Source organism: Otolemur garnettii, unplaced genomic scaffold (genome assembly GCF_000181295.1).
Source record: "Otolemur garnettii isolate 467f Iridium unplaced genomic scaffold, OtoGar3 scaffold00013, whole genome shotgun sequence".
NCBI classification, from domain to species: Eukaryota; Metazoa; Chordata; class Mammalia; order Primates; family Galagidae; genus Otolemur; species Otolemur garnettii.
The window spans coordinates 20,297,206-20,322,788 of NW_003852408.1; the positions used below are offsets into that span (position 1 = coordinate 20,297,206).

The 25,583-nt window shown below is 37.3% G+C and overlaps 1 protein-coding gene across 1 annotated transcript in view; it reads left to right on the top strand.

Annotated features, from left to right (window-relative positions):
- The window catches only part of ERBB4 (erb-b2 receptor tyrosine kinase 4), a gene marked incomplete at its 5' end in the record, with an annotated part of 720,994 nt that overhangs the window by 636,656 nt on the left and 58,755 nt on the right, over window positions 1–25,583 (top strand). The window lies entirely within an intron of this gene.

Genomic DNA, 25,583 nt, shown 5'->3' on the forward strand with positions numbered 1-25,583 from the left:
TCTGTTACTGCAAGAACCTCCACAGTTGTCTCTACCTCAAGCCTGAAATTCTTCCAATTTATCTTCACCAAAGTGACTGATCTTTCAAAAATTAAGTTTGGTCAGAAGTCATATGTCAGCTTAAAAGTTTGCCCTAGTTGTCCACAGCATAACGTATGCAACGTCAGAGTTATACCTTGTCCCTCTGCTCCCTGTCCCATTCATCTGTGTACCATTCCTGCACACTGCCCTTCCTTTGCATCTACTCTCCTTTTTATTGAGATACCTGTCCTGCCTCAAACTTCTTCTGCTTTCTGACTGTTACTTCTCCTTTGGGACTGAGTTCAAACAATTTCTCATTTGGAAGCTTTTCATAAAACATCAGTGTCAACTGTATTCTCTGTACATGTACCTTTTCTGGCATTAGCCACATGTGGCTTTGAATACCCATTCCGTGTCTTATGAACTGTGAGATTAAGAATAAATCATTGAGGGCCAAGCACAGTGGCTCACACCTATAATCCTAGCACTCTGGGAGGCCGAAGTGGGTGGATCACCTGAGCTACAGGTTGGAGATCAGCCTGAGCCAGAGTGAGACCTCATCTCTAAAAATTGCTGGGAATTGTGGTGGGTGCCTGTAGTGCCAGCTCCTTGGGAGGCTGAGGTAAGAGAATTGTGTAATCCCAAGAGTTTGAGGTTGCTGTGAGCAGTGACACCATGTTTCTCTACTGAGGGCAACAGAGAGACTCTGTCTCAAAAAAAAAAAAAAAAAGAATAAATTATTGAAATTCTCTCACCCTCTATATATTCATCTGAATAATGTAGTTAGTTATATTTCCTCACTAAATTTATTGAGGAACACGTGACAGAATTTTTGACATAACACATGTACATGACATCGTCTATCATCTATCACCTGTTATTACATTTCTTATCTGTCTTGGTTGCCACAAAAACAGGAACTCTTCATTTCTATAATCCTAGGACATGATATTGTGTCTGTTATACAGTAGGAACTCACATATATTCCCCCAAATAACTATGTTAAAGAGAGAGAAAGCCCCAATACCTGCCTTTCTTTGCTACTAAGAAAATATTATTAGTTTTTTAAATCTCAAATTTTACCACTTGTGTTATGCAAATAAATGGGTATTTAAAAAAACACAAATATTGTCATTAGTATTTTGGAGATTGCTACTGGAATTTTGCATAAACTGTGATTTTTCAGTTGAACATTGATGCAATATCTAGAACCTTGAGAATTGGAAAAGGAGTCATGTCACTCTCAAGTTTCTTTTTGGAGCTGTTTGATCAGCACATTTCCTGAATATAGTTTTTTAATACTGGTCTTTATTATATTTTAAGTTCCCTTGCTTATAAATTCTGAGGGAGTAGCACAATTCAGAATCTTAAACAATCATTTAATTTTGCTCAGATTTCACATATCAGGAATTTATGAAAGCCTCAGCTTTTGATTTGTCTGATCCATGGGGCGTCCGTCACCTGGGGCTAGAGGTCTACTTTCAGCGTGGCCTCTTCATTCACATGACTAGTGCCTGCGTGTTTGTTGACTCTGCTCTCTCTCAGTTTCACTGTTCCCTCCACTCTGTCTCTCTCCATATGGCAGAGTTATCCTTCCAGGTCTCCTCACATGGCTTGGGCTTCTCACATCATAATGTCTTTGATAACCATAGTTCTCTTGTGGCACCTGGCTTCCAAAACCTGGAAATTGAAGATGCCAGGCCGGTTAAGGGCTATAACCCAAACTGGCACAGTTTCACCACAGGCTCTTTGTCCAGGTACTCATAGGGCCCACTCAGATTTAAGGAGATAGAAATAGATTTTAATCTACCTCCTGATGCATCTGTAGCACATTTACATTGCCAAAGAACATGTTGCAGTCATCTTTCCAAATTACAATTGGACAATGTAGTTTTAGAAACGTGCACCTCCAACAACATTGGCATCACCTGGAAATACAAAATAGGAGGGCCTGTCCCAGACCTACAAAGTCAGAATCTGCAGTGCGGCAAGGTCCGCTGTGATTCACATGCACGTTAGTCTGAGAAGCACTGTTCTGGTTGATTACACCTTGCAATTCTCCAGTGTTTCAGAGACTATACGTAACTTTAAAAGCTGTCTTAATCTCTGTAAAATATATTAGATGCTCATTTTATTGATTGGGAAACTGACACATTGAAAAATTAAATTAAAAAAATTAAATAGATGAAAAGAGAAAAACAACTCATTGCTGATTCATAGCTTTTCTTTCTACACTCAGTCAAATAGTTGATACTGGTTACTTTCCTCCTTAGCATGAGGTCTGTTTTCAGATTTTACATGAATCCAGTTGTTATGTGTTACTTCTCCAGTTTTACAGTTTGAAGTCTAACATGTAGCTAGTCAGAGAGCTGAAGAGGAGCCAGGCTGGGCACCATCAAATGCTAGGCCACTAATTCTGTCCTTTCCCCTTCAAGAATTTAGCAGTACTCTTAAAAATGGTGACGTTCTCCAGAACTCAATTATTTATCAAATTTAGTGATACCATTTCTCTGCTACCATTTATATAAGTGGGATAAGCACATCTTCCCTTTCAATTATGACCTTTTTGATTGCTTCAGCAAACCACGATGAGTGAAGCTTTTTTTAATAATTTTTTAAAGAAATCCCTAAGTGCCTTTAGGAAGGATTAATTGTTAATTTTAAGTATTTTCCATCTTAAATAAAAAAGAAAGAACATACTTGTGCTTTGTTCCTCCCCATGCTTTCAAGTATGATTGTAACCAGAACTCCCCAGTTCCCCAGGTATCTTTCTTAATAAAATTATAGTATTTAACACTTGAGTCTCCCTCCCAAACCCACCTAAACACACTTAAAGTTGACTGTTTCCCACAGGGAGGCTGGGAGCAACCTCTTTATTCTGCTAAACCTTTTCTTAATCTTAGAAAAGAACAGATAGGCAGTTCTACTCCTGAGGATACAAGTGAGGTACTCCCAGTTATATTTGCATGACAACGATTTATATATGACTAAGATGTGGTTTAGATATGACAAAGAATCCAATGAACCCTGAGCTAATTGCCCCAAATTTTATAACTGGAAGGCTATATCTACTCTCTTTTTAATTTGAAAATACTTTCATTTCTAACCAACCTTATGTACTAGTCCAAAATTCTTTTGTCATTACAAGGTCTTCCTCCAGCTTTAAGGATAACAAACCTACCAAAGGTATGTTTTTTAAAAAGAGTTGTTGGTTGTTAGTTTTAAAACGCTTGTGACTTGGATTGCAGGTAGCTCTTGTCCATGTGCACTATTTGTGGCTATCTGTTTACATTTGTTTACGACTATCTGTTTACATTTTCACTTGCCCCACCAGACTATGAGGTTTTCCCGCTGAAATGTGTATCTTATTTACAACTGAATCCCAAATGCTTTGCGTAGCAGTAGGCATATTGCAGTTTTCCCTAACTGTCGAGTCAGTGGATAAATGAATGGATATATTTACATGTGTGTCCTCTGTGGCCACTGACCTGACTGTAATGCATTTCAGCCTTTTCATGTTGCCCCTGCTGTTGCAGAAAAGGGAGGCCAGGGAGAGAAAGGTGAAGCATGACGGGCAGGCAGCTGCTGCTGGATTCTTTGTCTGAGGGGTCTCCCGAGCAGACTTTCCCTTCCAACTCTGTTTGGTCTCATTACATGCAGGATCAGGGCTCTGCCGTTCCAGACTTCTGCACACAGCCTCAGCACAGGCCCTCCAGAGGGCTGTCAGCTTTCTCATCTCTGCCAGACGAGTTGACAGTGCTGTACATGAAACACAAGATTCACTGCTTTAAAAAAATTTTTTAACAGAAAAAAATATACATATATATTTTGTAAAAGAGTAGGAAGGATTTTTGTTGTGTTCATTGTTGTTTTGTTGTTATTCCTCTGCAGGATCCACCTTACCCAGGAGCAAATATCTCCCAGGGCAAATAATAACAGCACCACGGCATTATTCTGATATTTTATATTCTGGGGGTATGAACTGTTAATCCCACTTCAACTTTTTTCCTCTTTATAAATCTTCCCCCTAAACATCAAACACAATTGCTCTCTTTAGTCATCCTTATTTGCTTAAAGCCCTTAGACTAAAGATCTCATCTGAGTTGGTGCATATAGATTTGGAGGGCATTCTCCCACCTCCTGTGTCAAAAGGAGTGCATTTTCCCATGCAACTGGACACTTTTGTCCCTATCTCTGTAATTTCAAGATTGTCATAGAGGTTTCCTACTAGCACAACGCCGTTCCCTGTCAAACTGCCCTCATCCCCTGAATGTGCTCTTATCTCTGTGTCGCACATCATGGCCAGCAGCCCCAGATGGGTTGGCAGACTCGGCCAGCCTGCTGTGCTATCTCCCTTCCATGAAGGCCTGCATTTGATCTTCTCTTCTCCTCACAGAACACCCTGGGGCAGCATCACGTCTTCCTCCCCTTCTGGTTTGTGGGGAGGTCCAGAGAGGTAGATTAGCCCATCCCTGCCTGTGTGTAGCTGTACATTACTGAACTTCTGCTCTTCTTCTGCCTTTTTGCTTTTTCCTTCTCCCTCTTCAGTATCTCCAAAATGTTTTACATGAAGACCAAAGGTGGTACGTCTGTGTATATCCAAAACTCAACTGGCCCCTGAATGCTGGCCTGTCATTGGAGATGATCCATCCACTAAAGCTGCATACTTTATTGACCCCAGTCTTTTTTTTTCTGGGTTTCTGTCAGTAGCTGCTTCAAATTTGGGTGTAGCAGTGCCCTTAGATAGCTCTGTCAGGCTTCCCCAAAAGGAAATAATTCATGATTTTCCACTTGAGTGAAGAGATAGATTAGCCCAATTACCACGGGTATTTTGGGAATCACTGTTACCCACTGGCTGCTAATCTCGCTTTCTAGAGCTCACTCTTCGCTGGACTGGAGGGGAAGGAGGCATGGATTTCCAGCTTCCAGCGGGAGTTCAGCCTCTCTGCTCAGGGTGGCCTCCCACTACTCTGCTGTTTTGATATTTAGCATGGCAACTTTCTCTCCATACTCCTCCACTTCCATTGCCCCCAACTACTGTATATTACATATGAAGTTCACACAGATTAGGATACTTTCTTTTTGGTTTATACATTCCAGGAAAGGTTTTTCCCATGGGATCTTTTTAGGGATAAGGTTCCCTGCATGGACAGGTAGAGACACTGTGAGTGTAGACCAATAGTTACGGCTTTAAAAAGAAAGCAAAAGAAGATTGGTTCTGCCAGAAAACAACACATCTAATGATAAGACCATGTGTTTTTGTATATCACATTGTAATAATATAAATCACATTCAGAAGCATCATTTAACTAAAGCTTCACAACAAGCTGGGGAGGTAGGTAAAACCAGGTACCAGTGCTCCTATTTTGTACATAAGGAAACTGGTGCATAGTTGAGTCAGGATATAGCAAGACCAAACTAATTATTTTGATCCCCTATTAATGTTCTTTTGGGTATAGAATTTTCAGTCTATCCAGAATTATTTGAACTTTCCCTGGAACAGATTTGTTGCCATAAATAAAAGCTGGTGTGTCCTAATGAATCCCCTGTGTAAAACAAGGTAAATTTTCTGGAGTTTGTCACTTTGAAGAAAACATTTTTAGAATAATTTCTAACATGGACATTGGAGACCAATGTGTGATACATCTGAAGATCCCAGTAATACCTGTTATATAACATATTATACCTAATTTTTTTTTAATTTATGAAAGATTACCTTACAACATTGCCACTTGGTGCATATTTTACAAAGGAAAGCATGTCATTACATGCTGGAGCAGGAGAGGGAGAAGAGAGAGAAAAGGAAAAGAAGATATCACCCTTAAACAAATGGGATGTTTTTTTTTTGAGTGTAAATAAAATAGTACTTATATTTGAGCATTTTAGCTTGGAGGTCCACAAAGACTTCATTTGATGACTTTATATGGGGTGAGTTACATTTTTAAAACTTCTGTAAACCCTGGCACATTTTTGACATATTTTTTCTCTATTCACCGAGCTTACATGAGAGATTAAAGGGACTAGTCAGAAGTCACAACTATTTCTCTCATTTTTTAACCTCAGACTGTTTCAGGGATGGTACGTTCGGTTTGCTGATGCATTTTGAATTTTGTTGGAGATCAGTTTTGAAAGCCTCTAGCTTGGCATCATGTCCTAGATTTAGCCAAAATTTATTTCTTTGAGTCTTTAATTCTTTGACGATTACAAGGATGTTAACCACAGATTTGGAAAAGATAACGCATTCGTATTTCCCTGCATCATTGAATGTGGTCCCTGGTTTCAAAAAAAACTACAAAAAGATGAAAACATGTTACTTCCTTGTAGTAGGAAGACACCTTTTACTTCACATTGAAAAGCTTCCCCACCTTTTTGCTTAGAAAGTGAAAGCTTTTGTGCTGAACAACAATGCCAACTCAGAGGACACAAAGAGGGCAGTAAAGGGTTCACAATATCTCTTTAACAAATGTCAGAGCTCTTTCTGAGTTGAGAACATTTTTCTCAGAATGGTAACAAAATGCCTGTGACTGCCTGTACAAGGATTTCACTCCCTTGCTTCCACCCTTTTCCACCCAAATGCAGAACAAATGCTTCCAAACAGGACCTTACAGGAAGCAAGAATCACTGCCCAAAGGGTCTGACCTTTGATGATTCTGAACTTAGCTTCAGGACCCATTAACACCCCAGTCGAAATTTCAACAATGTGGCTTATTCACCAAGGTGCAGAACCCCACTGGTAAACCTGGAAGCTGCTAGAGAATTTTCTCCCTTTTAGAAGTCCTAATCATTAACAATAGACTCCTGCCAAGGGGTAACTACTCTACAGAATCAAAATTCAGAATTGCCTCAGTAGTGGATGGCCAAATCTCAACTGCCCAGTCTTAGAAAAATCAAATAGCAAGTTTCTCTGGACTCTGTTTTGTTGTTGCTTGTTTGACATAGTTTGCAAACGTATAGGGACTTACCTTGGGGGCTCTTTTCTCATAGGAATAAGCAGCAAATTATGAATTCACTGTCACGTGGGCTTCAAAACTCAAGTGAAATAGGTGAACATCTGATGTTATTTGCAGGGCTTTCAAAGGCCTTTCCTCCTCTGCTCCCTAGTAGTCAATCTCCTCTATCATAGAGTGTTGAGAAGGCCTGCCATTGGCATCATTATTTGGGGATATGATACCATTTCCAAAATCCTAGGGATTTCAATCATCTGTTGCTGCATTATAATTATCCCAAAACTTAGGTCTTAAAACAACTTATCACTTCTCTTAAAATAATACAAGGTTTGGTTCTATTATTCTGTACTAACCAAAATATATTTGGGCCTTAGCACAGTTTGACAGAATAACTCCCTAACTCTCTTCAATTGGTTTCCTAAAATGCATGTTGCCATTTGTCTGCTGCCTTTTGATCTTTGGATTTGGTACTGCTGAGATTGTTTTACAGTCCACATCATTGCATCTGTAATATTTTTCTGACAAAAGAGCTTGTGTGGACAATACCCCAATTGTTGGGAAGGCCATATTGTATAACTACACACACTGTCTCATTACTAATGTGTACTCATACCAATGTATGTCTCATACCAATGTATGCATTACTAATGTGCTGTGGTGTCAGCCAAGCTCACAGCAACCGCGAACTCCTGGGTTGAAGTGATCCTCCTGCCTCAGCCTCTCTCAAGTAGCCTGAGTATAGGTGTCTGCCACAACATCTGGCTAATTTTTCTATTTTTAATAGAGATGGGGTCTCGCTCCCCCTGAACCTGTTTATGAACTCCTGAGCTCTTGTGATCCTCTCGCTCAGCCTCCTAGAGGGCTAGGATTATAGGGGTGGGCCACCGCACCCAGCCACCAGCCACTGTCTGCAGTGCTGGGCTTACAGAAGTGAATAAAACAGATAAAAACAAAAATCCTGTTTTTATCGAGCTTATATCTTCTATTAGAGGAAATCAGAAAATAACGAGATAAATGCTCAGGAAAAAAAATAAAGCTAAAAAGGGGGAGAAGAATAATGAGGGGCTGCAACTGTAGATTGATTGGGCAGGGCTGTTCTCACTAAGAAAGTGACATGAAAAAGACTTACAGGGAAAAAGGAAGCTCGCCAGGCAGATATCTGGTGAAAGAGCACTAAATATAGAAGGAAGGAAAGTGGAACTTCTCTGGGCGGGGGTGTCCCTGACATGTTTGAGGAGCAGCAAAGGGTCAGTGCAGCTGAAACAAAGTGAGCGACAGGGAGATGAGCTCCGAGATGTGGTGTGGGGATGGGTCATTCAGGGTCCTGAATGTCATTGTAGGGAGTCAGATTTTTGCTTTGAATAATATCTGAAGCCACCATTTCATAGAGGGACCATCTAGCCTACTCTTCAGCTTCCTGGAAAGGCCTGCCAGAGAAGGAGGGAGGATACTTGTTTAAAAATGCTGATTCTTACCCAGATCTGAGAGTGAGAGTCTTTTGGAGTTATGTAATCTGCATTTTAAATTGCTTCCAGCTGCTTCTGATGTCCACTAAACTCTGTGAAGTACTGCCTGACCTATTAGCACATTTCAGCTTCCAAAGAGCAGATAATCAGCCCAATTTTACCATCTGGGTAATGCTAAATGAGGCCCACTTCCAGTTAGGCTAATGAAGCTGGGAGGAGACTGCTTGCTTCTGCAAACCGTTGCTGATCTAGCACCTTTGTAATTCCCCACAGGAACACAGGAGGAAGTATTTGCAAAATTACTGAGGTGCGTGTGTGCAATCCACACCGCAGCATTAAATTAGCCTTCTTAATCAAATGAGTAGCTTTGCAATTTGTACATGAACAACCCCTGCTGGAATTTGAGTCAGGAACCCTTGAAACTAAAAACTATAACTCTGCTTTTTGTGGATGAAGTAGAATTACCAATTACACAGATAAGCACGAGCTTTTTTTCAGATCTGGATGTTGTTAGGAAAGGGCATCACAGCATGTAACGGAAGAGCACAATCCACCTGAGCCCTTAAATCCCCAGAAACCCCTTTTGTCTGGGGCAATTCATGATTTACCCTTTCTCGCCTGGACCTATCACAGTAGCAGAATACTTTTTTTTGCTAGTTTATCCCTAAAGAGCAATACATTTGTTCATATCAGCTTTAATTTTACTGTGATTTTAGATGCAGTACTTTTCCTAGTTGATAATGAAGGGAAACTAGAAAATGTACTTTGAGGTTGGATTGAAGAGAAGCAAGAATCATTATTGATTTTGAACTCTAAAAGTGTGATTTCAAGTTCAATACCAACTATTTAAATATAAACTAAAATTAAACATTTGAAAATTTGGTGTTTTTCTGCTTAAATAGTTTTTCCCAAAATATTGACTTTTGGAAGAGGAAATTCCATGCTTTGGAAATGCTAACTTTTCTAAGACTCCTGAGAAGGATACCAGACCATTACAAGGAAGAGCAGGAGCAAGCTGGCTTAAGCAATGAGCAGTCTTTTGGGGTCTTGGTGTGTAGTAATGATTTCTTTAAAAAAAAAAAAACCTGTTTCTCTGAATTCTGGACCACACGAAACTGGCCTTCTATGAGCTGCTGTTTGCGGGTCTTTTCTTTTTATTGACACGGGTAACCTTTGCATATTTATCATAACTGGCTTCAGACTATTAATATCCTTACTTGTGCTCCTATTTGTAAGTTAAAAAATAATACATTACCGTTTCCCTTTTCTCATCTTCATGGTTCTCCATCTAATTAATCTTTTTACTTTTAATAAACTCTTTTAGATAACCTCCACTCAGTTGGTTGCTCCGTGTTACAGCTCCGTGGTCCAGCTCCGTGGCCCACCCACATTTTCATAACGGATCTCTCTCTCCTTCTACCTCTGCAACGCTTGAATGCCTCTGTTTCTTTTTTCTTGCCTTCTCCTCATTCCTCAACCATAAATGTATTTTCCAGGTAAAATATAAGCAGCGGCTTATTTCTTAAGTCTCTGTTTTTATCCTTAAATGAATGTAGTTAGAAAAGTTATTTTCTCACTGGCCAGATATTGGAAGATGGGATAGTGAACAAAAGGAAAATGAAGCTGGCCCAGTGAGTTCCTCTGACAACTCTGATTTCGTTTTCTTGGGTCTTCACCTCTTTAAAGAGTAAAAAGCGCTGCAGTCCATTGCTACCTTTCTTCCATATTATTTCTTCCACCCTAGTATGATCAACTCTGATTTCTTTCATCTCATTAGCGTGATGACAATATAAATATCTACTAAGAAAAGCAAACACCTCTCCTTATTTTATGCATTTTTAAAGGAACCAACTGACTCATTTATTTTGCCTTATAATGATCTAAGGGAATATATAGTAATGACATTTTTATCTCTTCAAATAACACAGATGCATTTTCATATACTTTTTAAGCCAACCTTGAATCAAGATGATCTAATCAAGAGTGGAGATTTTCTCCAATTTCTGGGAGTAAAAAGAGGAGACAAATGAGTGCTAGCTCTCTCATATGAACTATGATATTAGATCAAAGCTTTCCTGTAGTTTATTTTGTAGTCTCTGTGATGGAATAGGGAAGAGAAGGCAATACTGAGGAGAAGAGCGGTGCACCTGCCAAGGAAGACTGTGGAAAGTGTCAGTAACATAAATTAAGAAACAATATTTCTTTCAGTTTTTAAAAGGAATTTTCATATTCTTCAAATTGTGACTAAATTCTGTCTTAACCATAAAATTTTATTTTGTCCAAAAAATTTTGTAAGAATTCAAGGAACTTTGCAATAAAAAATAATGCAGGAATATGTAAAAACAAAAGTATTTCCCTTGAACTTGGATTATATTAATTACATAGTAAGCCTGTTGTAGGCTGGATTCTTCAATGTGACCAGGTGAAATATAAGAAGTTATTTATAATGTACAATACATGCCTTATTTATAGCGCACAGCACAAACTCATGGTTAGAATTTATTTTATCAAGCATTTCCCAAGATAAAGATCTACTGGGAAGTTATAGGAATTTGGAAATGGCCTTATCCTGGATTTAAAACAGTGATTATGCTTTAGCTTTCATGGTCTACCCCCAGTTGTTCAACTCTAAGTTAATATGGATGTTACTAATCAACTCTAAGAAATGACTGTTTTAGCAAGTGTAAGCTGGTTAAGGTTCAACAAGTATAAATGCATTCATTTATCCAGGAAATATTTACTCTCATATGCAAAGGGCAAGGTGGACCCCTGACAGTTTTTCTGAGATGAATCTATTAGGCCATACTTTCAAGATGATTACAGTTTGGTAGAAATTAGAAGTTCTTGATCGGCAACAGAAAAAGTGACTTACAACAGATAGGGACTGATGAAGGAGGCAGAAGGCAGTGGGGACTATGCTATTCATTTTTATTGGTAATAATAAAAGTAATTTTAAAAATTTGCAAAATATTTATATCTTATGGTGTTGCCATGTTCAAGCATTCTTAAAAATCTGATGTAGAATTGGACGAAGAGGTCACAAAAAAAAGGAGGTTATTATGAAGATTTCAGAAACTAGGGGAAGGGAAGATCTTTATGTTAATTATTTTTTAGCCTCCCACTATGGCCCTAATCGAAGTTTTTATTTCCTTAGCTGCTCCCTGCTAACCTTAATTACCTGGTGTTGACTGTAACCGTATAGTGAAAGTGTGTGCATGTGTGTATACATTTATTATCCCCGTGATGATTCAACTCAATCTTCATTTTATAGATATAAACAACCATGAGATAAAGTAAATTTTATTACTTCTTTCCTCTCCACCCCACTTAGAGACAAATGTGCCTGGACTATTTCTTTTTTGACTTTGATCAATTTCCCCAGAAGGAGAGTGGTAGAATTACCACTTTGGATAGAAAAAATATACAAGGAAATGTAGGCTGTTGACATAGAGTCCCCACAGCAAGAAAAGAAGTTGACTGACCACATCACATTTTCCTAATCATTTTCCTTTCTTGAAATAAAACTGGCTATAAATTACATTAAAAAGAAATCAGTCTACTATTTCAGTGTTTCTGAATATTGCTGCAGCTGACTTAAAATATACCTGTTATGTAATCAGGGGTGATGTGAAACTTATAGTCAGTCAGTATTTTATTAGGAAGATAATGATAGAGGTATTTTTCTGAGTATAATTTTTGATTTTGTGAAAAAAATTAGATAAATTCAGATATAATTTTAATCATTGTATACTATGCAGGAAAAACAAAAATAAGAAACCTTCCTATTCCAGAGCATTTTTTCAAATAAATAAATAAATACACCCGTCTTGGAACTACATTTTGATTTTTGCTGGGGATTCCGTGAGTACTGGTCAGAGTTGAGAGACTGGGTATTTCATTGTGTATTTGGTTTGTTAGTAGTGTATATTTTAGCCTGGGTTTTCCCGAAAGCAATACTTAAGGCTGAGCTTAAGGTGTTATTTCCTTTTTTTTTTCAGATTTTGGCTAGGGCTGGGTTTGAACCTGTCACCTCTGGCATACGGGGCTGGCGCCCTACTCCTTTGAACCACAGGCACCACCCCAGGTGTTTCCTTTTTAGGGAGTATAATCTCAGGAAAGTAGATATCAAGGAAATCTATGTTCATCTCTTTGGGGCAGTCTTTCTGTCATTTGAATAACTGCATCTCAGGAAATATCTTCTGAGAGAAGAATGCCAAGGCATTTATTTACAGTGTGTTATCTCCCATAAGTCAAGGGCTTACCCTTGGCTAGCTCACCTGTTCTTTGGGGTCATGTCTGCATGGTAGCTAAGCAAATCTTGGAACCCTAGTGTAGCAGGTGGCAGTGAAACAAATTTGGTGATACTGAGGCAGCTGTCAGGAGGCCACATGTGCTGGTTGCCATGAGTGATGGTCCAAATCAGAACGTGTCAAAGACCCAGGAGGCAGGTGAAGCAAATGATCTGGAGCGCATAAGAGGTGTGAGATTTAGTGACTGAGACACCCACACTGAGCCAGCAGCTTCTCCCACTTTTGGTTGGGCTTCTAGCAGTGGCAGAAAGGCTGTGGCAGCATTGGCTCTAATCTTTAAGGTTAGGAGTAAAACCAAATCATACAAATCCAACCATCCTTTAATGTCTCTAACTCTTGGAATATAGTTATAATTGGGAATTGTGAGCAACAAAGATCTCTATCACTTTCCTTGTGAATTTAACCAACATGTTATCTTGTGGGTTGAGTGTGTATGATTCAAGGGTTCCTCCTCCATGCCCTTCATCTCCCTGTGCAAAACTCGAGAGCAATTCTTGACTTGCATTAAGGCCCCACCTCATCCACCCATAATCAAGACTCCACTCTAACCTGACTTGTTAGATGTTACATATCGCTACCTCTAAGGTAAGTGGTAGTGGCAGTTAGAGTTATTCTAATGTTCCTCAGTGAGGGTCTTTGTGAGAATGATACTACATATGATTCTGCCTTCTGCCTTTCTCTACAGTGACTAAAACATACGGTACTTAGTGAAAAGATAGACGGGTAGAGAAATTTAGTCTACAAAGCACAAATATATCCATGGTCAAAGTACCATTTATAAAGAGTAGTTATTTTCCAATGGATAATTTCAAACCTTTCAATCTAAGAATATGGTATAGCTCTAATGTAACAATAATGTATTGGTCAACTATTACAAATACTGATTACTCCAGTATCTTTTCACATAGAATTAAAGTTAGTCCTGTTCTGTTAAGACTCTTTAAGTTTCAGTTTGCTCAGGATAAATATTGCTAAGTACATAACTGTCACAAAGATTAAATACGGTGATGTGTATATTTATAAGAGTTCCATAAACAACAGAGTATCATGTCTAAATCACTGTCTTTGTGTGATTATGTGAATATTTTATAGAGATATTAACCATTATAATTGATAAATCTGTTCATCGGCTAGAGTTTGAACTAAAATAATATGAGGCTCTTCGAATGTTGAACAAGTAAATGGATATTTGGATTTACTTCAATAAATTAACCAGTTTGGTGTACATTATGAGCTCCTTATATTTGGTAAAGTTGCAATTATTCATTGATTCAAAAATATATTTATTGAATAACTAAAGTTTTCATGGTGGCACTTGTATGCTAGGAATACGACATTTTATGTGATATCTTTACATTGTTTGACTAGATTACTGCCTAGTGAAAAGACAGGCATAATCATTTCTTTGATGGAGTGCTTTACATACTGAACCTCATTGATTTCTCACCTCAAACCTATGAAGTAGTTATTGGATCACCCACTTAACAAATTAAAAAAAATATATACTTGAGGAAGAGTCTTACCTCCAACTTCTCATTGTCGTGAGTGGTTTAATAAACACAGGCTCCTCATGAACTTATAAATAGTAAGTTTGTACTTTGAGCATACATGCAAAACTGTATATATGTAGATAGTGTGTAATATTGAGTGAGACAAGCAAATTGCCTCACTCTTTAAGAATTGAAACTTTACTTTATAAACTGGCTGAAGCTTAAGTCTATTCTAAAGAGTCTATTCCAACTCTTCTGAACAGGTGAGCTAGCCAAGGTTAAGCCCTTGACCAATGGGAGGTTCATTGCAGGTGGAACTGGCAAAATTAGGTGTGTAGAAAGTATCTAGGAAGACACAAAAAACTTTCTCTTAAAATTGACAAAAACTTTGTACACAAAAATACTTAACTTCAGAGCACTACACTTGTGCATATAATGCTCATGATTTTAATTTTTAACCTCAAATAGTAAGAAACAGACAAAATAAAAAGTAACAAGCACATAGAACAAACATGATAGTATGATAATACCAATTGTTTGATGATTCTGACTCTTAAGTAATCATTTTAATTGCACTCTCAAACTATGAAAAATCTTTATGGGGATTATATGCATATGAGTATTTAATATTTTGTCTTTTTTTCCTTTTGGTTCTAATAGTTGAAGAAATTGATTTCAATTCTCAAAATAACGAAACAACAACGTAACACAAGGCAGCTGAAAAGTGCTGCCACCTACTGCTCAGAGCTGTCAAGCACTGCTGTGAATTCAGGTCCCCTACAACTCAGGGACAATGAATATTTAAGTATTTATTATGGCATCCAAATAACAAGTCCACTGAATTAACCACAGAAATAACTTCTCAAATCAGCTAGTGGGAAATAATAATTGTAAGTCCATCAGAGAGAATTGCTATTCGCAGTCAATAGCAATAATGTGTTCTACAGTGCTGAATTTTGTGTTTCACACACTCAGAAAACGTAGGCCATCTGTGTGTAAGAGCATTTTCGATTAAAATAGATGATCATGTTAAATAGAGTAATTTATGTTCTACTGTGCTAATGAAGTTTATTGGAGACAGAAGTTAAAAGGACACTAAAGACTTAGGAACACCATTGAGGATCAAGCACATTCACTGTTGGAAGTGGGAAGAGACTGATACATTCAGCAAAAGAATGATTCATGGAATTTTAAAAGGGTTTTATTTAGGAAACGATTTTAAAACTCTCCAGGCAACGTTGACAGCATACGCTGAGTGCCCGCCAGCCAGCCCGCTCCTTCCACAAGCAAGGAGGAGGCAGAACCATCCTGGCGGGAAGGCACTGACAAGCCAAATGAGAGCTGGCCACAGTCTTCGTTTGCTTAATAGGAAAAGTTATTACCTTTGCTTGTTATCCCAAGAAGGCTAATGGGGCTCTCATGGTTCTCTCTTTCCAGACACTAAATAACATCAGTTACAATGATCCCAATTACAAGAGAGAATGGGAGATGTGTAGTTGAAAATTAAGCTAATAACCCCCAGTTTGAAATCTTCTGTTACTTTTTCTTGTCACATGTACTTTTTAAGATTCTGGTTTCCTTCGTTGATTCATATCACCTTAAAAATCTCTAAATTGCTAAAAGTTAAAAGAGAAAAAGGAAAGATAGAAATTCATTTGCTCTAGTAGTCCCAATGGGAGATCTTCCAGCATCGATGAAATTGGGTGCCTGATTTTCTTAACACTACATTCAAAATATTATCTAAAGAAGTGTGAAGCCCAAAGTATTTGTGAAAGAATACATGGATTTAGACTAAACTGAATTTATTTGAAATTTTGTATTGTCTTAAGTATAACTACAACATTCTACTGTTCAATGCCTCTGAGCTTTTTATTCATAAACTCTTAAGTAATAATAAATTGAGAAGTCATAATTCATGTTCTCTATATAGGTTTTCCTAGGTTATAGGCATGCTTAAAGGAAGATATTCCACATATATAGTCAATACATAATTTTAAATAAATTTTAAATAAAATATTAAATACCCATATGCATATAAACCCCATATAGATTTTTCATATGTCTTCCTAGATATTTCACAATTTTTACACAATAACAATTTATGCAACAAGGAAAAACTGGACTTATTCAAATATTAATCCACAGTGTTAATTAACCCCACAAGAAATACTTGATAGAATGTATTTTACTAGTTGAATAGAATGAGGAATCTATAGTATAATTATAGATACATATCTGGGAATTTATTTGCAATCTTTTTCTAAAGACAATTTGGAGACTAAAGAAAATTAGAATATATATAGTTGATTAATTCTTGTTCTTTCTCCACTTATGAAAGTAAATAGAGTCTTCCTATTTGTTTTTCTTTTTTTTGAGACAGAGTCTCAAGCTGTCACCCTGGGTAGAGTGCTATGGCGTCACAGCTCACAACCTCAAACTTTGGGGCTTAAGCGATTGTCCTGTCTCAGCCTCCCAAGTAGCTGGGACTACAGGTGCCCGCCACAGTGCCCAGCTATTTTTTGTTTATAGTTGTCATTGTTGTTTGGCGGGTCCATGTTGGATTCAAACCCGCCAGCTCCAGTGTATATGGGTGGCGCCCTAGTCTCTTGAGCCACAGGTGCCCAGCCAATTTCCCTATTTCTATTACTCCTATAACTACTATGGGATTTTAGTAGCATTTATTATTTTTTCACTAAACAAATCTCTGAGTCAGTGCTGGTGCATTTTGTGAAATGAGATGTACAGGTACATTGAAGCAGATAAATAAGCATTTACAAAACAGCAAGTGAGCAGATTGTTTAGTTGCCATAGACACATTTTTAATGGTAGCTTGAGCCAACATAAAACGCATCTACTGTCCTGGGCTCTATGTCTGCTTCTCGGCTATATCCTTGTGAATGAGGTAATAGTATTGATTTATGACACGTGTCAATGGAGTTAAGGTCCAAAGCACTCCAATGCTACAAAGTGAATTTAGGCAAACATTAGAACTCTTCATTTGTATATATGTCTGGGGGAGTCAGCCAAAAACCCATTGTGCACTTGAGTAATTCTCATGTACTGTTTCATTTCCCTTTCCTGCCCTCTCTCTGTTAAATGATAATTATTAGTGAACATATTAAAGAATACTAGAGCATGAAAAGAGGAACATGAGGAAAATTTAAAGATGAATTATAAACATGGCAAAATTGAATAACCCACAAATTTTGGATGCAAACCGTGCTTGCTGGAGTTCTGTCCTTAGTGACCCTGAATAATGTCTACTATTTTGGGATTTTTATCATACTTTTAAAATGAGCTCAAGACTTCACAGACCTTAAACTTGAAAGACATGAATTTAATTGCATTCTTACTAGATGAGAGCAGTGTGAATTTTATTTAATCAAATGTTAATTTATCCTTTTCTTGAAGTGTTACCATTTCATTGATGAAACCATTACCCAGAACTTTGAATGAGAAGCACATATGACAATTAATAAAGAAATAGGGGATCATTGAGAAGTGAAGCTATAAACTTTCTCCTTGCCATCTCATATTAGAGAAAAGAAATTAAAGATGGATCATGTGAGTTTAATGTACCAAAAGGAAAAAAGAAAGCCCTGGGGTCCAGTTGCCCATGTCTTCTTTCTCACTAGATTAAAACACTCTGAAAGGCATAGTTAATAATTTATTATTTTGTGGAGGTAAAATCGTACATATTTTACTGTGCAATAAAATTTTATGTTGATTTAAATTGTTTAGTATTTATAAGTTATTATCAGAGATACTGATTATTTATCACAACATCAAACATCATTTTAGGTAAAGCCCAGTGAAATGCCCTGCCAAGGTGTTTGTTTCTGAAACGTAGTTAAGGTTCTATACTATAAAAGGTGTAGTGCTTAAAGAAGATGTTTGAGGAAATTATAATATTTATCTATCATGATTTAATTTGGCCAATAACATTAATATAGATATATTAAAAGTGGAGATGGTTGGTAACAATACTTTATTGTTTGATTTTTAATTGTATCGATATTGAGTTGATCCAGTAAAGAATATGGGGCAATAATTCAAAGAGTATACATAGTAATTTTTCCACTTATGAAGATAATGGAAAAAATATTTATTTATTTTTAGTTTTTTTAATTTTAATTAATTAACTTATTTATTTATTTTGCAGTTTGGGTCAGGGCCATGATTGAACCCCCCACCCCCAGTATATGGGGCTGCACCCTACTCCTTGAGCCACAGGCACCACCCTGGAAAAAATATTTAGATATTTTTATTACAAATGTGTTATCTGAGACACAAACCAAAAATTAAATTCTTTCTTAAGCAGAAATGTATTTGTTCATCTTTCAATCAGGTTTAGGTACGTATGTGAGGACTGAGTGTGAGAGAGCAAAGCTGTTTCTTAGAAGGAATGTCACTTCAAAATAAGTAAAAATGAAAAATAAATGTCCTCAAATTCATATTCCCAGTGAAATATGATGGTAATGATAAGACAAAGCAAGCCGTGTCTAAAGATAACACGCACATAGAAGTTTGCTCCTGATAATGTGATGCTTCCTGCACTAACACTGGTCAGGACCCACTCTTCGCCTTGCCCTTGAGGTCAGGACCTACTCTGCCTTGCCCTTGAGGCCAGGACCTACTCTGCCTTGCCCTTGAGGCCAGGACCTACTCTGCCTTGCCCTTGAGACCAGGACCTACTCTGCCCTGTCCTTGAGATCAGGACCTACTCTGCCTTGCCCTTGAGGTCAGGATCTACTCTGCCTTGCACTTGAGGCCAGGACCTACTCTGCCTTGCACTTGAGGCCTGGACCTACTCTGCCTTGTCCTTGAGGCCAGGACCCACTCTGCCTTGCACTTGAGGCCAGGACCTACTCTGCCTTGCCCTTGAGGCGGGCACTACAAACCACTACCTGCAACTGTTAGGAAGTTCTTTTGCAACCTTGTTCTGGGACAGAATACTTTTATACAATCTTAAGAAATGTAGCCTGAATCTAGAACATATTTTTTCACTTAGCTTAGAGAATTGAACAAGTTTACTGATCTGGAAGGCTGGTTTTTTTGCTTGTTTCCTAGCCAGACTCTTGACCAAATTCTCCTAACCATGTCAAGAATCATCTCTGTATTCTACATCAACGCTCATATTTCTTTTTCCATCCCTTTCCCCCTTGTCCCTCCCTAGTTCTCTGCCTACCTTCATTTTTTCATAGCCACTCCTCTTCAAGGAATAGTGTACATCTATTATTTCCATTTTTTCATCTCCAATTTCCTGTCTAGACCACTACACTTGATCTTCTTTTCTGAACACTTAAGCAAAACCTTTATCAAAGCTCTACTAATAACCTCCGAAATGCCAATAACATCTCTTTGCTCCTTTCATCATTCTAGCATTTAACATTTGATATTGTCAATCATTCAATATTTAAAGCCTCAGATTTCCAAAATTTCCACTGCATTGTTTTTTGCTGGACTGTCTCCCAAGCCCTTAACTTGGTCATCTCAGATTACTTCTCTTTTTCCTAAATATCTTCTTTTGCTTATTACTTCCATGTGTTCCCTCACTTCGGTCTCTGTGAAGCTTTCATTCAGATCTGCAACTTTAACTGTTCCACATATTCCGAGGGCTCACACATTTACTGATTCATTAAATAAGTGCTGATTGCCAACATATGTTTTGCAAGTTGCTGTTCTAAAGGCTACAATGTGAGTACCAGTGACAAATTGTCTCTCCTTCCTGACCAGTGAAACAGACAATTAACAGTTTAAATAACAATACACTTATATATTGTCAGGTAGTATCGTGCTCTGAAGAAAAATAATGCAGGATAAATGTTTAGAGAATTATAGAGGGGAGGATGATATTTCAGTCTAAATAGCTGAGGAAGTCCTCTCTGAGGAGGTGATACTTAAGCAGAAGCCTGAGTAATATAAAAACCAGTCCTGCAGATGTCATCATTCAATCAGTGCCACTAATTAAATCTTTAAAGTGTTCTTGACTCTTCCTCTCTCTCATGCTCCTGTTTTCTCTGACATTAAGTCCTGTTGATAGTAGCTCTTAGATTTCATTCAAATCGATCTACTTCTCTGCGTCTCCCCTCCCATCACTAGCACCAGCCTGGTCTGGGCTGCCGTCTGTCTAGGCTGCCGTCTTCTCTCACTTAGACTGTAACACAGCCTCTTAACTCTCATTGTCACTTTCCTCTCCCCCTCTCATTCATCTTGCGCATTGTAGCCAGTGAAGTTTTCTCAAAATGTAATCCCATCTTGTTACTTTCGAGGCTCTCCAGTTTAAATACTTCAAGGACATTTTTTGTTCCCCTTAAAATAAAAGTCAGAATTCTGAGCCTGGCCTTCAACATCCTGCACATTTTACCCCACATACTCCTCTAACCTTATCTCCTTTCAAATTCTCTGCCTGTTATTTCTGCCCAGCACCATTAGCTTTCTTGCAGGCCCCCCAAACTTCACAATCCCTGCATCTCCAGTTTTGCACGTGCTATTCCCAAGAGGTAAAAGCAGATTGCCTCCATTAAAATTCCAACTCTATTTTCTGTGTGTCTTTGGGAAAGTCTACTTAACCTCTCTATGCTTCAGGTTCTTTACCTATAAAATGAAAATAACAATAGTATGTACTTTACAGAGTTGTGAAAAGTGCTCAGGATACTACTTATCTCTCAGCAAGTACTATATGAGCATTTATCATTAAATACATTCTTGCTATTATATCATGGTGCCCAGAATATCGTAGATTCTCAGTAAATCCTTGTTGAATGATAATTCCCTAGTCAGTCCCCTGAGGCTTGTTCCTTTTTTACCAGCACACTTCTATCCAGGGCTCTAACTTACATGGGAATCAAGTTATCCTTCCTTAGCCAAAGAATACTGTAGCCAGTATCTACAATATTCTTGTAAGTAATTTCTCATTCCCATTGCATTAACTTTCTTTTATTAAACTTAACTTTATGTTTTATAACTTGTCTTCAGTAATGAAATGGGCTATAATACATGATACATATTAATTAGGGATAAGGATATTTTTCCGCAGATGGTGTGTGTGCTTTCCATTTACAGACTCAGATTTAATCTAAATTGCATATGAACTACGTATATTGAGTTTTAAAAGTGAATATAAGCTACTGTCCTCAGCAGAAAAGAACAATTAACACATTCATGAGTTAGAACGCAATTTATGGTTATATTATAATGAATAACCATTTCCGAATTTAATAAAACTCTATGCCTTAACTGTAAATGTGAATATACGAAAATAATACGTGGACTTTTCACTGGTTGTAATATATAAAATATTAGATTTTATAAAACAGTTAAACTTTTAAGGAAACATCTTTTTTTCATATTGGTTTTAACATCCTGCAGTAATACTATACAATCCAGAGCATTTCAGGAAAACACTGTAGCAACATGAAAACACAGTTGTTTTTAAGGTAAATTCTGTCTAATTCTGCCAAATGGTTCTGACATATATGCAGAAACGTTATTATCAATGGTTTAAATATCGTGTGTCAAACTCTCTAGATAAGACGCACTATTAGGTACTAATAGATATTAATATCCAGACCTAAATTATTTTAGTTTGTAAAGATCACTAAAGTTGACGCTAGGCGTAGAAATGGAAATGCAGTTCATAAAAATGTATTGATTCTTCTTCTTTAACAACACTGAAATATATTTGTACGTGTATACTTAAATATTATAGCATACCACAGATTTTAAGTGTATCCTAAGAATAGACACGGTGCCTGTACTTTTTACATTTTCTCACAGTTCTTTTTCCTGAAGATCTTTCAGTGAACTGACCTCTCTTACACAGTAGAGAGAAGGTAGATGAGCTCAGTGTTAACACACAGCTGTCATAGAACTATATAAATATTTTCCTGAAGTACTATCTTGTGACAAAAATATTTTACCTGTCCTGGGGTATAACCTTTCAAGAGTAAGTGGATGCTTTTTAATGAATTTATAGCTCTAGTAAAAAATCTTGAGCTCTATTGGTCCTTCAATAGGGCATTCATGGTATACTTTTTGTCAAGAAATGTTGCCAAATCTCTCCATTCAGAATTCCTGTTTTACCACCACGTGTTACCTGCCTTTGTACCTTCACAACAGCATTTCTTATAATCTGCAACGTGCGTGCACATGTGTATCTGGATCAGTGGATGCGTATACAATTGTTGCCCTTCAAGGTTATGAGTGGCTGTTCATGTACTTTGCTCAACATCCAAAAGAGTCTCCCTCTGTGATATGTTCTTATTTAGATGAAAAACAATAATGCTAATAACTAGTCTAACTAATATCTACCTGAAGTTCTCACTAACTCCGTCCTGTTACTCAAACACACATTCTAAACGAAGCATTCAGTTTTATAAAGACTCTATTTAAACATTCTACTAATTGCTGCAGTGAAAAGTTGGGTCTTGTTTCTAGGTAAATCTTATACGGAGCACTTAATTTTTAGGATTTGAATCGCTTGAATCTCTTGACACTGGCAAGTATTATCACACACTTATAATATTCAGAAAGAGGAACTTAGTTTAGTTAGTAAGAAAAGTAAAGTTAAGAAGTAAAAAAAGTCTCCTGAATCCTAGTAGATATAGACTTGTTTTACAAAAATGTTGACTTTGAATGTAATTTTCCTGAGTTTCCAAATAGTAGAAGGTATTGTGTATTTCCAAGCAGTGTCTCTTTGTGACTAAATTCAAAGAACTAACTGTTATGTTTTAACAGACTTTAATTTTGTGGACCAGAAAAAGGTGGTATTTCTCCTAGAATATGGATGTAGAAAAAAAACTCTCTATTTTATTTCTGTGTCTTTGCACAAGACGGTGTTTACAGTGCCATTTTTCACAAAAGTCTGCCATACAGTATTTTTTCTTATAAATAAAACAGTAGGATTTAATGGCAGGCTGGGGATGCTTGTGGTTTTTGTAATAATGAGCTGAACTATTTGAGTGGGTAAAAAATGTTAATACAGTGATTATTTCAGGTTGAGCTAAATCTTGTCATAAAAGATGAAAGTATTAAATTTGCATCAGATGTTTCTAAAATAAAATTGAATACTGTAAAGTTGTGTAAAGGTAGTCCAACCTTGCCAGGCATAGTGATAATTGTAAAGGAATATAGAAGTTATAATTCAAATAAATTTACGTTGACAGAACAGTAAACCCACTGGCTTGTAACCTAAGGTCACAAGTTTCATTAAATCCATTTATTTGGCCCCATGACTTGCTTATCTTGCTTCACTGTATTACTTTGATACAGCTACTTTCATAGCTAAATGCTATATATTATGACATGTAGAAAAAAAATCTTCATTTCAAAAATATGTGAGCATTGAAATTTAAATTCCGTAGCACACATGGATCACTTTTAACCAAAAATCATGGTGGGAATTATTGGGAACCACGTTGTTGAAGTGAATCATGGAGTACCTAATGCCATTTTTATTTGATTAGGAAAAAAAAACCCCAGCAAAACAGAAATTTACTCACATAGTTTAAGAATATGCCTTTTACCTAATTCTATGCAGTTATAATCTGATCCTTTGGGGGTTTGATGTGAAGCCTAAAATAAAGTTTAAAAAATAGAATGTTAGAGAAACGGTTTTTACTTTTGCAATTGTTTAGGGAAGAAGAAATGTTTTCTGACCATGGGTTTGTCAGTGATAATAAGAAAGACTGAAGAAGAAACTGACTTAAAATTCAGGGTAATGTCCCCAGCCATGCTGAGTATTGTCTAAGGAATTTTCTTAACATTCTTCTTGTATTTCCACAAAGTTATTTTTTCTCATCTGTCCTTATCTCTGTCCTCCTGTCTCACTTACCTGCTAACACCCTTCCCAGGATGAGCTCAAATAGCCAATCTCTCTGTTTCTGAGAACAGAACGTACTCAAGTTAGGCAATGCAATTAAAGTTTTATGGTTTTTATTTTGTATTGGTCCCCTATATTCTTTGGTAATCTTCACACTGACCTTTCTTTCCCACTCTCCAGGGACACCTGCTTTGCTGGTGCACAGAGTAAAATGGGAACCACAATCCTTTTAAGCCTCTTCTATTTCCTATCTTCTTTCATTCTCAGCAAATGTTACCATCTCCTACTTCAGTGAGGAAAATGTGGTAGGACCTGAACTTCCCCACCTTCCCTGCTCCCAACTTTTCCTTTGTTGCTAACTCAGGAAAAGTTACTTCCTTCCTTTACAAAGCCTGACTCTACTTACACACTTGATCCCACCCTGTGGGAGCATTCCTTATTTTTTTTTTATTTTTTTATTTTTTTGCAGTTTTCGGCTGAGGCTGGGTTTGAACCTGCCACCTCCGGTACATGAGGCAGGTGCCTTACTCCTTTGAGCCACAGGCACCACCCTGAGCATTCCTTATCATTTGTCCCTCCAGACTCACTGGCGCTTCTCAGGCATCCTGTAAACATATCTGTTATCTGGGGGCAGGGGATGGACAGCCTCACATGTGGCTCTTCCTCTTTCTCAGGGGGCAGCCTATTTGGTCATTCATTTTTAAGAACACAGCTTTTCTTGTTGTTTTGTTGATCACTGTTCTTCAAATCTTCGTTCACCCTGAGTCCACGGCAATCCCAGCGACTCCTTCACCAGACCACCAGTATTTCCGTTCCCAAATTTAAGGGTCATCTTTTTGGACATCCCTATTGTACTTGACACTGTCACTAGTTTAACCTTGTTAAAATTCTCTCGTTTCCTTTCAATTCCACAAACCCACTTTGTTCTTTTCTGCTCCTACAAAAACAGCATTTCTTTTGGTCACTTTTACCGGTTTCCTTTTTTGTTACCTACTCATTTAACAGTGGTGTTTTTCTCGAGTTTGCCCAAGAAAAGAATTTAAGTAATCTCATTCTCTCTTATTGTTTTGTTATCACTGATAAGATTTGTATCTGTCTGCTGCTCTCAACCGAAACTTAATTCTCCAAGTTAAGTGACTGCCGTAGTTAAACAAGTGAATTGTGTACACAAGGTATATTGTATACAAAGGAAGCTACAAAATGATTGAGAGAAAATAAATACTTCCTGTTAAGTAGCTGATAAACTAATGGAATTTGCAGACTTATGTTTTCATACACAATGAACAGATTAAAATAAATACTTAAAACAGGCAGAAATTGAAAACATAGGTGTGAATGAGTGATCTACTTGTGATAAGTGAGATTCATTTATGACTAACTTAAGAGTAACACAAAATATCTAATTTTGCTTTCTTTTAAAACTCCGTGCGCAATGATGTATTTATTTAAAGTGTTTCCTCCATGTATTTAAATTTTGTTCTTAAGATTAATACATAGTCATCCAGCTTAAATGCATTGAATGTCAA